At 48.0% G+C, this 14,503-nt stretch overlaps 1 protein-coding gene across 50 annotated transcripts in view; it reads left to right on the top strand.

The window, feature by feature from the left end:
- The first annotated feature begins 348 nt into the window (after positions 1-348).
- The window catches only part of SORBS1 (sorbin and SH3 domain containing 1), a 252,279-nt gene continuing 238,124 nt past the window's right edge, over positions 349-14,503 (top strand). For all 50 annotated transcript variants that reach the window (XM_077946901.1, XM_077946888.1, XM_077946900.1 and 47 more), the window contains exon 1: positions 349-411. The gene's annotated coding sequence lies outside the window, so the exon portion shown is untranslated. The remainder of the gene's footprint in view (positions 412-14,503) is intronic.

The following is a 14,503-nucleotide window of genomic DNA, read 5'->3' as shown; positions in this document are numbered from 1 at the left end:
TCCCCGTGGGCGACCCTTCTGAAGAACCAGAAGGCACGCCAGGCCAGCGTCCGGCCCGGCCAGGACTGAAAGGGTCAGTCGGCCCGCGCACCAGTTACCGGAGGAGGCCGGCGGGCTCACAATGCCAGGAGCCAGGCGCCGGACGCTTTCTCGCCTCCCATCCACGCACACGCCCCTTCCTGTCACTGCCGGGCCCGGCCCCGCCCCTGGCTCCGCCCGCTGGCCAGGCGCTGCCAGAGTGGACGGTTCCAGAGGCATGCTAATGAGGGGGCGGGCACCGCAGCCCATTGGTTGTCCGCGGAGTGTCGGTGAAGTCAGCGCTGAGTCCCAGAAAAACAGAGCGGGGCCAGCTGCAGCGTGTAGTGCGAGTGGGGCGGACGCGCGCAGCCCGCCTGCCCAGCGACCAGCAAGGTAAGCCCGCGCCCGCCCGGCCGCGCTTGCCCGCTCGGCAGCGGCGGCGCCGGGGGTGTGCGCGGCCCGGCCCCCGCGGGCGGCGCCTTTGTTCAGCCCTCGGAGGAGGCGCATTTAAAGGACCAGCTGTTGGAAGGACTTGGGGGACCCCCTCCCCCAGAGCATCTCCCTATGGGCACAGGGAAAGCGGTGGTCCCCCGCGGTCGAACCGTCCATCCTGCCTGCTCGGCGGATCCCCAGTCTTTCAAGGGAAGTTCCCCAGGGTGCGGAGGATCTGGGGGCTTCCAGGGTTGGGTTTTTTTTTAATTTCCTTTTTTGGTGGGTGGGGGGTAGTGCGATCGTGGCCTCTGCTAGGAGAGAATGTCCGCCCGTCTCAGGGTGGCTGCAATATGGGTGGGTGGAGGAGACATCAAAGCCCGGATGGGTTTGTGCTGTAAAGTGAAACTACCAAGGAGGGGCACCTCTGCAGCAGCCAGAGGAAGGCGGAGGGAGCGAGCGGCAGGATGGAGGCATCTCAGGTGTGTTCATTCATCAGCATCCCCTGGAGAGGGCGGCGGGAGGGGCGCAAGGACGACGCGGCTGGCCGGACCCGCCTGAATGAACGGGGACGAGTATGCGCCGAGGACACCGCGCCTGCCCGTGCCGCCCGTGCCCCTTTTTCTCCCCGAGTGGCTGACAGCATCTTGCTAGGCAGCTCATCACCGACATGTACAGCAAGCAACTCCTTTCTCCGAATTCCCCGGGCATCCCCTGCTCCCACCTCGCTGCTTTCCGACGTGGCTTCCTTGATACGTGGTAGCGCCATTCAAGATAGAGGGGGAAAGAGACTTGAAGTCATTATGTTTCCTTCATGGGGGAATGTGCTGTCGAATTCTGCATCCCCATACATCCGCTGTCGTAAGATGGCTTTGAAATTCACCAGTGCCTGCTTTCTCCAGGCAGACAAGAATTTATTACGCTATTACATTGCTACATAAAAGCAGAAGGGATCCCACTGAGCGTGGCTCGTTTTATCCAGTCCTTGGGTTTTCCCAGCATGTTCTGGGCGAGCCTTTGGATTTTTGTTTTAAACACTGAGCGTTGGGATGCCCCTGTTGTCACAGGGTCGACCTGCTGAAATTGCTGGAATTGGTTTCACCGTCAATAGGAGGGAGGTTCATCTAGAGACATCATGGAACCTATCTGGCATGTCAGGCCTCTGACTCCATCTCTCCCCTCAACCCCCCGCCCCTGCCCAGCCCCCCGCGCCCTTTTTCCTCTTCACTCTCCTTGTGTTTTGAGCTCCTCTGCTTAGATTCAATTCTGTGTTTTTGGTTGAAAAGGTATCTTGGTGGTGATCGAAGAAAGGAGGGTTGGATTAAAAGTGGGGTGGGCAGCAGAGGGGTCAGCAGCATCAATGACAGAAAACAGATGATGGACATATCTACAGCCTTCAGACACCCATGAGGTAGATGGCTGTCTACAGAGTGAGGGGCATGTGTTTGGGCTGTGAGGGGGAGGGGTGGGGGAGGAGGATGCCCCCAGCAGTTTTCTGCCCCGCCCTCTGGATGCTGCCTTAAATAGCCCCTTGCCAACCAAGCTCTGATGTCTCCTTCTTGGCCTGAGGGGAAAGAAGGGAAGGGTTGGTCTGTTGGCACCTTTGCCCTAGGCACTGTTGGAGCAGATGGTTAGGAAACGGTTAGTTCTCCAGGGGTTGCAGAGAGCACATTTCTCAGCTCTGAGACCACTCCTCTAGTGACTTCCCTGCAGGGAATTAGCAACTGAAATGAAGTGCTGTCTACCCTCTGGGGTAAAGAGTTGGGGGGGTATTGTCATCTTGTGGACTATACCCACCTTGTTGGCCCTTTCCTTCTGCCTGCCTGCTTTCATTTGTTGTAGTTGGAGAGTTTCTGTAAACTTTTCAGAAGAGATTGGGCATATTGGGGAGTGGGTAGGAGTTATGGGAAAGGATGAGCAAATTCTTCTTCCTGGTAGAACAAAGCACTGCTCAGCTATTCCCGTCTCTCCCCTTCTCTAAAATAAGAGTTCAAAACAGATAGCAGAGTCTAGGGCTTTCTTTGCAAAGAATGAAAGGGCAGGGCCAGGAAAGAAAGTTTTTATTGTTCAGCATTGATAATCATCGGGTCATCCAAACTTATCTCCTGACCCCTCCCTGGATCTGGAGATAGATTTGCTGTAGAGGGCACTCTATGGTAATTTAGGATTTGACCTGTCTCTAGGAGAAAGGCGTGGATGGTCTCAAAAAGCTTTGGTGGAGGAGCTCTGGGCCAGAGGCAGGACAGCTGGCTTTGGTCCTGGCCACCAATCTTTGGGGTTTGGGCTTCTGCTCTCTGGGCCTGTGTCCTTGCTGGTGAAGTGGAGGATGATAGGGCAGAGGGTCTTCCAGGGTTCCTGACAACTCCCCTGTTCTTAGAGTCACAGTTTGTGATGGCATTTTCAGGTTCTTTCCTGTTTGCTAAACTGATAATAAATTCAAAGTATTGCACAATGGCGTGAAAGAAGCATTCTAGGACGCAGGCTTCTGTTGGATTCACATCTACCTTTTCCTTGATTAGTGTGATTGGTGAGGTTTTACTGGAAGTACATAAATAATTCCGAGCTAGAATGGCCCAGACTGAGAGGCACAGAGAGAGACCCCAGAGTGAGTGGTTGTCTGTGGGAGATGAGGATGCGATGATAGATTGCTGAGGAAAGGGAGTTTTTGTAATTTGTTCTCTTTCCCTGTGGATGTTTAACTTGCTGGTTTATTTATGGTTCTACAGGTGAACATTTACTTATCTAGAAGATGAGAGTTATAAAAGACCTCTGTGATTGCCATGTTCCGCCCCCTCCTCTGCCAAACTGAGGAATTTGAGGGGTTGGGAGGTTTGGCCATTTTTCCAAGGTCGCACAGCTAGCAAGACGTGGAGCTGGGGTGGGAACTCAGGTGGAGAGATTGTAGATCTTGTTTCCACATGTATCTGGGTTTTTTTGTTTTGTTTTGTTTGTTTGTTTTTGTGTTTTGGTGGTGGTGGTTGTTTTGAGACTGGGTCTCACCTGTCACCCAGGCTGGAGCGCAGTGGCACAGTCACAGCTCACTGCAGCCTCGACCTCCTGGGCCCCGGCAGTCCTCCTACCTCAGCCTCCGGGGAACTGGGACCACAGGCACACACTACCACACCCAGCTAATTTTTGTGCTTTTTGTAGAGACAGGGTTTTGCTGTGTTGCCCAGGCTGGTCTCAAACTCCTGGACTCAAGCTATCCGCCTGCATCAGCCTTCCAGCATGCTGGGGTTATAGGCTTGGGCCACTGCGCTGGCCTGTATGTATCTGTTAAGCCCCCTCTTCCTCTGAGAGAAAGGATCCTAAGATGGAATAGGAAAACATGAGGAATAAATAGGAGCACAAGAAGAGAGAGATTGAAGAAACAGACAAGAGAAAGGAGGAGGCTGGGGACAGGTTATGTGGGGAAGGGAAAAACACAGAAACCAAGCTTGGAGGAGAAAAGGATGGAGCTTGAAAGGGGGAGGCTCTATTGTCTCTGAAACAGCTGAGCTCTTCTGCAGCCCTTGGGCTGAAGTGAGGAGAGGTTTGGTAGACTAGAATGGGGGGTGGGGGAGTGGACTGAGAGTTCAGCCTCAACCTGAGACTCACTTGGAATCTCCTTGGGATTGCTGCTGTTGACCCTCAGATTGCAGAGTGTCGTGGAGGCTGCTCAGTTTCAGGGCCAACTGAGGCCTTTAGATCCATGAGAGCATGCAGAACGTGGACATGTGGAAAGTCAGGTGTGTGGGTGGTGATGCTGGCTGATGCTGAGGTGGGACTCAGTTCTGCTGAAGTCCCGGTTTTTTTGTAAATGCAAAACTCAAAACACTTTTCCGTGGGTTTCTTTTCCGTGCAAGCGGCATTTTCTCCTTGGATTTTCAACATTTGCTTTGAACGTTTTATGAGATGGTGTTTCACATACTCCCTTTTCAGAGGAGATACTTGGAGATGAATGATCTACTGAATTGTGGCTCATTTGGGGGAGCTTCTGGCTTGTGACCTAAGCTAAGCCTCAGAATTTTCAATGAGCAATTAAAGAGCTGCGAACAGTGGTTGACTAGAGCATTAACCATTCGAAGGCAAGGATAAAGGGTGATAATAGTTCAAGGTCTGGAGCTATAGCCAACAGCTGGCCATGAACAATGTAATTGACTTTGGCTAACTCTTCAAGCCCAAGGAAGTATCTCTGTGGGTCCTTTGGTGGCTGCCCGTTTTTGTGTGCGGTTAGGCATGTGGGCCCGTCCTTGAATCTTGCTGTCCCCCATTCTTCTTTTCCTACGTCTCCCTCCTCTATCCATTTCTTTTTCTTACCTCTTTCTCCTTGCCCTCCTCCCTCATTCTTTCCTTATTGTCAACAATATATCTTTGCAGTTTCTTTTAATCTCTTGCCATTAAAATTTAATGTTCTCTGTTCTTCATTTCAAATCAGTTGAGGGCCAGGCACGGTGGCTCACACCTGTAATCCCAGCACTTTGGGAGGCCGAAGCGGGTGGATCACCTGACGCCAGGAGTTCGAGACCAGCCTGGTCAACATGGTGAAACCCCGTCCGTCTCTACTAAAAATACAAAAATTAGCTGGGTGTGGTGGTGGGTGCCTATAATCCCAACTACTCAGGAGGCTGAGGCAGAGAGAATTGCTTGAGCCTGGGAGGTGGAGGTTGCAGTGAGCTGAGATTGCAGAGTGAAACTGCATCCAAATAAATAAATAAATAAATAAATAAATAAATAAATAAAATCAATTGAGTTCAGTCTTTTTCGAATGTGTATGTGTTTTACACACAAAACAAAAAAGAGGCAAATGAACCAAATCCAACTAAATTGCTTTTTACTTCTGTGTGGCCTTCCATTGATTTATCCCCCCCACTTCTTCTGTGGTCAGCAGTGGCTTTTTATAGAAAAAAAAGTTCCCAGGTCTCTGTCATGCGGTTATTGTTTTTACAACAATAGAAAAAAGTTTCCACCCTTGTATTGTGGACCACAAGGGACACCCTCTCTCAAGGGGTGTACCCTGTTTCTAGGCTTCCTTCCATGGAAAAAGTGTCTTTAATGCATTCTGTAACAGAGGCCTGTACTGTAAGGGCTAGGGCTGCTGATGGCAGAGGTGGGGCTCTTCTCAGTGACTGCTGTATTGCTTAGAATAGGGGCTGGCAGGCTATGGCCTAGAGAGCACATCTAGGAAGAATTAGCATCATTGTTTTCTCTGTTTCCTCAGGCTGAGCTAACCTAACTGGCTGTAGCAGGACCCAGACCCTTTTGGAAAAGAATGAGATGCTTGTTAACTTTCTGATTAGTGTTGAGTGGGACCCAAGGTATGCCTTCCGCCCACCTTGGGAGGGTGGGCACCCACCAGCAGTTGCTGGTGTAAAGTCCCCAGATGCTTTGATGGATGGATGCTGTACCGCTTTATGCTTTTCTTCCGACTCTAATTAGTTACAGAGAGGATTGACTCTTGATGCTCAGTGGTCAGCAAGTGCTTTAGAATCTAAAGTGGGCCCGCAAACAAGAAGTCACCTTGAAGTTTGCAGTTTTGTATTAAAAAATCACATGAGTTTTGTATTCTCTGTAATATATCTGTGCTGGTTTTAGTATAAAAGTATTTAAGTTGCTTTACTGTTGAATACAATTGATGTTCTAGGAAAATGTGTTTATCGTGGGCCCTCATTTGTCCCAGCCCTCCCTAAATATGTGTATCAGTCCCATACCCCAGCTGAAGAAGCCAGGGATAGGGTAGGCATCAAACCTGCTGGTGCTGAGCCTCCATGCTTTCCTGCCGGCTCTGCCAAACCACCAGATGCCCAATCATTCCCTACTACACGTCCCCAAAGGCCAGGCCCCCCTGCCCCTCCCACCAGGACTGGTTCCCTCACCAGAAGGCTTTTTTCTGCGTTTCCTGGCTGATGCCTTCTTCCCTCAGACTCCCCTCACATCTTAAAGAGATGCCTTTCAGCCGGGCATGGTAGCTCATGCCTGTAATCCCAGCACTTTGGGAGGCCGAGGCAGGTGGATCACCTGAGGGCAGGAGTTCACAACCAGCCTGGCCAACATGGTGAAACCCCATCTCTACTAAAATTACAAAAAAGTAGCTGGGCATGGTGGCGCACGCCTGTAGTCCCAGCTACTCAGGAGGCTGAGGCAGGAGAATCGCTTGAACCCAGAAAGTGGAGGTTGCAGTGAGCTGAGATCACGCCATTGCACTCCAACCTGGGTAACAAGAGCGAAACTCTGTCTCAAAAAAAAAGAGATGCCTTTCTTCTTGCGTTCAGCTTTCTACTTCTGTTGTTATTGCTGGTTCTCTTGTCTGTTTCCTCCCCCATATTGTGAGTTCTAGGAATAGAGTGAGTCTGTGTTTCTTCTCTTTTTAAATTAAATTTTAATTTGTATAAAAATTTCGCATATATATGTGTGTGTGTGTGTGTACACAGAGAGTTTCTTTTTTGTTTGTTTTGAGACGGAGTCTCCCTCTGTCACTAAGGCTGGAGTGCAGTGGCGTGATCTCAGCTCACTGCAACCTCCGCCTCCTGGGTTCAAGTGATTCTCCTGCCTCAGCCTCCCGAGTGTCTGGGACTACAGGAGAGCACCACCACCCCCGGCTAATTTTTTTATTGTTAGTAGAGACAGGGTTTCACAATGTTGGCCAGGCTGGTCTCGAACTCCTGACCTCAAGTGATCTGCCTATCTCGGCCTCCCTAAGTGCTGGGATTACAGGCATGAGCCACCGTGCACCCCTGCCCCACACAGAGTTTTGAAAGTCAAATAGGCTGGGTGTGGTGGCTCATGCCTGTAATCTATTGGGAGGCTCAGGTGGGCAGATCACCTGAAGTCAGGAGTTTGAGACCAGCCTGGCCAACATGGCAGAACCCCGTATCTACTAAAAAAACACAAAAATTAGCCAGGCATGGTGGTGGGCACTGGTAATCCCAGCTACTCTGGAGGCTGAGGCAGGAGAATCGCTTGAACCAGGGAGGCGGAAGTTCAAGGGAGTGCAGTGAGGGAACCAGGGAGTGCAGTGAGCTGAGATCGTGCCACTGCACTCCAGCCTGGGCAACAGAGCCATACTCCGTCTCAAAAAAAGAAAAAAAAAAAGTCAAATAATACTACTAGAAAATATATAAAGGCTGGCTGGGCGCAGTGGCTCATGCCTGTAATCCTAGCAGTTTGGGAGGCTGAGGCCGGTGGATCACTTGAGGCCAGGAGTTCAAGATTAGCCTGGCCAACATAGTAAAACCTCATCTCTACACAAAATACAAAGAATTAGGCATGGTGGTTAGGATGTAGACATCTTTGAGGGGCTGCTGTTACTCTGTTTACAACAGTTACTTCTAATGCACTGAGCTATTTCTCCTGAAATTACTGTCGTATTTATTGTTACCTGTTTACAACGCTGTTTTCTGATTGTTCATTTTAGATGTTATTTTTGTTTTTCCTTATTTTTGTTTTTGTAGAGACAGGGTCTTGCTATGTTGAGACTTTGCTTGAGGCCAGGGTGGACTTTTAACTCCTGGCCTCAAGAACTCCTACCTCGGCCTCCTAAAGTTCTGGGATTACAGGTTTGAGCCTAGAGGTTACTTTTAGATGTTTTGTCTTGATGTCTTACTATGGATTGGAGCCTCTCCTCTGCTCCCCAATACTTCCCTTTTGCCCTATTCTTTCATTATAGATAAATCACAATTTTTGATTACATTGATATTTGGTGCTGACATTATTTTGGCTGTGTAAATAGTGTTCATGACAGAGCCATATAGTATACTATAATATTTTCTTTCTTGTACATTTTTTGAGTTAATAATTATCTTACATTTTCTGTTTACTTAGTTTCTATGTACTTGTTGCTAATTTGCAAAGTATCTGACAGCATCTTAAAACATTTGTTTTATAACATGTGTTCCTGTTTATTTATTTATTGAGATGGGGCCTTGCCCTGTCCCCCAGGCTAGAGTGCAGTGGTGTGATTGTAGCTCACTGCAGCCTTGACCTCCTGGGATCAAGTGATCCTCCTGCCTCACCCTCCTGAATAGCTAAGACTACAGGCACCACCATGTCCAGCTAATTTTTAAAGTTTTTTGGTAGAAATGGAGTTTCGCTAGATTGCCCAGGCTGGTCTCTAACTCCTGCCCTCAAACAATCCTCCCTCCTCAACTTCTCAAAGTGCTAGGATTACAGGCATGAGCCACTGTGCCTGGGCTTGTTCCTTTTTATTTTATTACTGTTTTTTTTTTTATTTTTTATTTTTTTACACTCCTTTGGAGACTTCCCTCCTATGGGTCTCCATTCTCTCTCCTTTGTCCTTGCCCATTGACCTCTAGGTCTGTGGCATGACTCATTCTGGGAATTTCCTCACCTTATCCTGGGTGAAATCCTGTTTCCTCTGTTGATTTATTCCTCCACAAGTTTCTGAGAGAGGGTCTGTGGAAGTTGATCATTTTAAGCTTGCAGGTCTGAAAATGTTCGTATTCTACATTCATATTTGATTGGTGATTTGATTCATCTAGAATTTGAAGTTGAAAGCCATTTCCGTTAGAATTTTGAAGCCATCATTCCACTGTCATCTAGGTTCCAATATTACTATCAAAATTTGGATACCATTCTAATTCTTGATCATTTATGGATAACCTGCTTTTTCACTGAAAGTTTTTAGGATCTTCTTTCTTTTCCTGTATTTGAAATTTCCTTGCTTTAAAAATGATTGGCCTGGGTCTTTGGTGTGTGCCTTTTTTTTTTTTTTTTTTTTTTTTTTTTTTGAGACGGAGTCTCACTCTGTTGGCCAGGCTAGAGTGCAGTGGTGCGGTCTCGGCTCACTGCAACCTCCGCTTACCAGGTTCAAGCGATTCTCGTGCCTTGGCCTCTCAAGTATCTGGGATTACAGGCGCGTGCCACCACGCCTGGCTAGTTTTCCCATTGTTAGTAGAGACAGGGGTTTCACCACATTGGCCAGGCTGGTCTTGAACTCCAGACGTCAGGTGATCCGCTGCGGCCTCCCAAAGTGCTGCAATTACAGGTGTGAGCCATTGCATCTGGCCAGTGTGTGCCTTTTTGATCTGAAGATTGACGTCTTTCAGTTTGGGGAAATTTTCTTAAATAGATATCTTTTAATAATTTCATTTTCTCCATTTTCTGTGTTTTGTCTTTGGAATGCCTATTAGTTGAATGTTGGACTTCCTGTATCAAGTTTATAATTTTAAAATGTTTTATTTCCTTTTTTCATTTTATTATATTTTTGTCTTACTTTCAGAGAGCTATCTTCAGCTTTATCTTCAACCCTTTTCCATTTTAAACTTTGTGCTTTCATGTATTTATATGAAACATATTTGCATGTTTTACTTTCTAAGAGCTCTCTAGTTCTCTGAACACTTGCTTTTCTTTTTTAGATGGCATTCTATTCTTGTTTCATGGGTGCAGTAAATTCCTTTATATTAGCGTTTTTTTTGGATGGTTTTCTGCTGTTGCCTGCTGTCCCTTGGAAGATGTTGTTTCCTCTAAGTCCCTTTTTCCACTTGTTTTGGTTACTGTATCTTCCATTGCAGCTATCCTTCCATGCATGCTGATCCTTGATTGTCTATGTATATTTTAAGAATGGACACCGAAATGCTGATTGGGCATCAGTGCCACAAGGAAGGGACTTGTTAACTTCATTGTAGAGTGATCCAGCAGAGAGCCCCCTTTTTCTCTACTGGAGCAACCTAGATATCAGCGCCAGTAGATCTTTTCTCTGGGGCTTTCCTGGATAGGGCTTTCTTGGAGAGGATTTTACCTGGGTGTGGGTAGGGTGGGGTGGGGTGAGTAACAGCCTGGCCTTCTTGGATTCTGGGAGCCTCCATGGGGAAAGGGGCTAGGTATTAGTCTGTTTGATATGCAGACTTTCACTCAATCCCTGGGTCTTTTGAAAGTTGCCCCCACCCACCATCCCTCTCTCCCATCTCTCTGCCTCCCTCAGCTGTGTCCCTCCCTCCGCTGTGTCTCTGGTGTAAGTTACCTGATCAGTGGATCTCCACCTTCTGCTGGCTAAGGCAGGGAAATCACCAGGCTGAGAAGATTGCAAGAGGACCCTGGGTCTGACTGCTCTTTGTACCAACTTGCAGGCAAGTAGGCACCCTTCTTTTTAGCCCCACCCTGTTTCCCTTTAGAGTCCTTGGTGCCTCCAGTTCCTGAGCCGTCTCTGGATTCTGTGCCATGAGTTGGGTACTTGTTTAGTGGCTCCTGCCCTGCTTGCACTTAGCAGAGCAGACAACGCAGAAACCTAAATCAGCTACTGCATGGTGGTCAGCTCTCCACTGCTGTTGACATAGCTCATCTGCTGGGGTCTCTTTTTCATTAAGAAACGTATCCATCTATTGTCCTTTTAGTGGGAGTCCAGAAGAGAGCAGAGATAAACATGGGTGTTCAGCTCTCTGATTTGACCAAAAGTTTATTTCATTTCTTCATTCACACACTTAAATTTGTGCCTGATATAGGGTATATTCTCAAGAAATGTTTGTTAAATGATTGAATGCCTGTTCCTAAGATGATATGCGTACATTTAGTCATCAGATTTCAAGAGACCCAAACATAGAGTGTTACAAAAATAAATCCGTTGCTTATTCTGAGATAGACATAATAACAGGCAGCAGATCCTGCCTATTCTCCCCATGCAGTGGAGGATAAGACACATTGGGAGGGAGACAGTGTTCCAGAGTGTTGCTGTCTTCAGCCCTGTCAGTAACTACCACGAGTCACTTTGAGAAGTCCCTTAACCTATCTGGACCTTGGTTTTCCCAGCCTTACAATGAGATGTTGGTCAGGGTTTGATTCGGTTCTGTGCATTGAGCACCTGCTGTGTGCAAGCCATGGTGATGGGATTCTCCACGTGTCTCTTCTAAGGCAGCCAGTGTGGTGGTTTGTATGTGTGTTTGTTTTGGCATGGGCCACACTGAGTTGATTGTGTTTGGTTTCTATGTCTTTCTCCTGGCTTAGTTCAGCGCCTTGTACAGAGTAACTCCTCTGCACATTTTGACTCTCCCTTTTTCTAAACCGAGGGCTCCTTGTGAGCACCACATCACCATCCTCTGTATCTCCTGTGTCTGCCACCGTGGTTGGTACAGAGGGGGTATGTAGGAAATACTGGATTTTTCCACTGAGGAGTGGAAAAGAACTATGGGCTTGGAGAACAAGGCTAGCTTGTTGAGGGCCTAGCTGCACAGTCCCTGGCCCACTTATGGAGTTGGGGGACTCAAATGCATTAGTATTAAAATCAATGGAGACAGCAATTCTGGACCCCAGCCCTGACAGTAGAGGATTGTTTTCTCCCAAACAGATAGTAGTCATATATTTGTTTCAAACAGCACAGTGGAGTGGAGGAAGACTGTTGTTACCAGTTGAGATCAGATTCATCTTAACCATGAAAATGAATTATAGATGTATCCCTGCATTAAGGTGTTTAAAAACATTTAAGTGTTTTTTCATAACTTCTTTTGGTTTTCCCACACTTGTGAGTTTATGTGCCAGGACTAGTGACTAGAAATTTTAGGGAGATTGATTTAGTTCAGTGGAAGACATTTTTTATTGTAAGAGCAACTCCCTACCAGACTGCATTAGGAAGCCCTGAATTCTGTGTCAAGCCGAGGCTAAATGTCCACTCGCCAGGGAACATGAAGAATTGATGCCTGTGTGGGAGATGAGGTACTATTAGAGCACCTGTAAAGTCCTTTGCTTTTGATTTGTTCATCAAATAGTTATTGAGCACCAGTTATAGACCAGCGTCCATGCTGGGCTCTGGGAATATAGCAGCGAACAAAGAGAAATGGCACCTACCCTCTTGGAATTTATAGCCTAGAGCTGAGCTGTCCAGCATAGTAGCTACTAGCCACATGTGGCTATTGAAATTAATTAGTTTGAAATACCATTAAAAATTCAGCTTCTCAGTCATGCTAGCCACATTTTGAATGCTCAATAGGCACGTGTGGCTAGTGACTGCCCTGTGGTCAGCATGGGCAGTTGTAGAGTGTTTCTGTAATCTCAGGAGGATCTCTTAGGCAGGCTGATCATAGAGCTAAGATTCTGTGTTTCTAGATCACATTTATGATTAGCATTTCATGGTGGAGGCAACTGAGGCACAGAAAAGCCATTTGCTTGAGGTTATGTGGCTGGATGGGACTGAGCTAGGAACAGGTCTCTTCTCTGAGTGTGGCTCTTCTCTCCCTGAGGTGAGGTAGGGCAACTGAGAGTGTAGTCTTTGCACTCAGGCTGCCTGGGTTCAATTCCTGGCTTTGCTACTTCCTGGATTTGGGTCTTAGGGCAAGTCACTGCCCTGTGTGCCTCAGTTGTGTCACCTGTGAAATGGAGGAAGTAATAGCAATAGCACCTGCCTCACAGGATTGCAGGGAGGTTTAGATGATCCAGTCATTCCAGTCTTTAGAACTGTGGGCTGGGCGTGGTGGCTCACACCTGTAATCCCAGCATTTTGGAGGTCGAGGTGGGAGAATCACTTGAGCCAGGAGTTCCAGACCAGCCGGGGCAACATAGGGGAGACCCCCATCTCTACAAAAACTTGAAAAATTAGCTGGGTGTGGTGGTGCAAGCCTGTAGTCCCAGCTACTTGGGAGGCTGAGGTGGGAGGATCTCTTGAGCCTGGGAGGTTGAGCCTGCAGTGAGCCATGATCACAGCACTATACCACTCCAGCCTGGGCAACAGAGCAAGACTCCATCTCAACAACAACAAAGCACTATACCAATCCAGCCTGGGCAACAGAGCAAGACTCCATCTCAACGACAACAACAACAACAAAAAAAAAAAAAAAAAAAGGAAAGAAAAGAACTATGCCTGACACATAAATAGTAATCACTCAGTGAATTCTGATTACTATTATTGAGACTGAGAAGGGGACAGAAGGTATAGGGAGAGCCAAGGAGGCATTTTCAAACAGCAGAGTGGAGGGGAGAAAGACTGTTGTCAGGAAAGGCTATGCTTTTAGAGCTGACTGACTACCTGGGGAGGGATATGTAATGGAATGTTTCTCAGCCAGGGGCTGCTTTAGTCATGCAAGCTGATGTGAAAATGCCAGTATGTCCACGAAGCCCTCTGAGTGTCACAACGGGTCACTGGTCCTCTGAATAAGGATCCTTTCAGTGTCTCTTTTCTCCTGGCTTGCCTGCACTCAGGCTGGTCCCCACAGCCCTTTCCCCTGTCCCCATACATTTTTTTCTCCCCTCACTACATCTCCATCATGGAATGGGTGGGACATTTACCATCACCCCTGTGGAGCAGAGGGCTGCATTGAAGGAATGCAGAAGAGAGCAGGGACAGAAGCCCAGCTGGGCCCTGGTATTTTCTTGGAGGTTTCTATCTCTTGTTGGTGTCATTCCCTCTGTTGCTCAGTCTTTCACAGTGTTCTAGGGGTGCTCCATTTTGCTGGATGAAGAGACAGAAAGCTCTGATGTTAGCCCCAGGGATGGGAGGGTGCCCATTGGGTAGGTAAATCTCTGCTTATATGTGGAACTTTGGCTTAAGAAATTATTTATTTATTTATTTTTTTGAGACAGCATTTTGCTCTTGTCGCCTACGCTGGAGTGCAATGGCATGATCTCAGCTTACTGCAACCTCTGCCTCCCGGGTTCAACCTCAGCCTCCCGAGTAGCTGGGCTTACAGGTGCCTGCCACCGCACCCAGCTAATTTTTTGTATTTTTTTTTTTTGAGACGGAGTCTCGCTCTGTCACCCGGGCTGGAGTGCGGTGGCGCTATCTCAGCTCACTGCAAGCTCCGCCTCCCGGGTTCACGCCATTCTCCTGCCTCAGCCTCCCGAGTAGCTGGGACCACAGGCGCCCGCCACCACGCCCGGCTAGTTTTTTGTATTTTTTAGTAGAGACGAGGTTTCACCGGGTTAGCCAGGATGGTCTCGATCTCCTGACCTTGTGATCCGCCCGTCTCGGCCTCCCAAAGAATTTTTTGTATTTTTAGTAGAGGTGGGGTTTCACCATGTTAGCCACGCTGGTCTCGAATTCCTGGCCTCAGGTGATACACCTGCCTAGGCCTCCCAAAGTGCTGGGATTACAGGTGTGAGCCACCGCGCCCAGCCAAGAAGTACTTTAACAGAGCAG

The sequence above is a fragment of the Macaca mulatta genome, chromosome 9 (assembly GCF_049350105.2).
Source record: "Macaca mulatta isolate MMU2019108-1 chromosome 9, T2T-MMU8v2.0, whole genome shotgun sequence".
NCBI classification, from domain to species: Eukaryota; Metazoa; Chordata; class Mammalia; order Primates; family Cercopithecidae; genus Macaca; species Macaca mulatta.
This window is presented reverse-complemented; position numbering and strand designations above follow the sequence as displayed.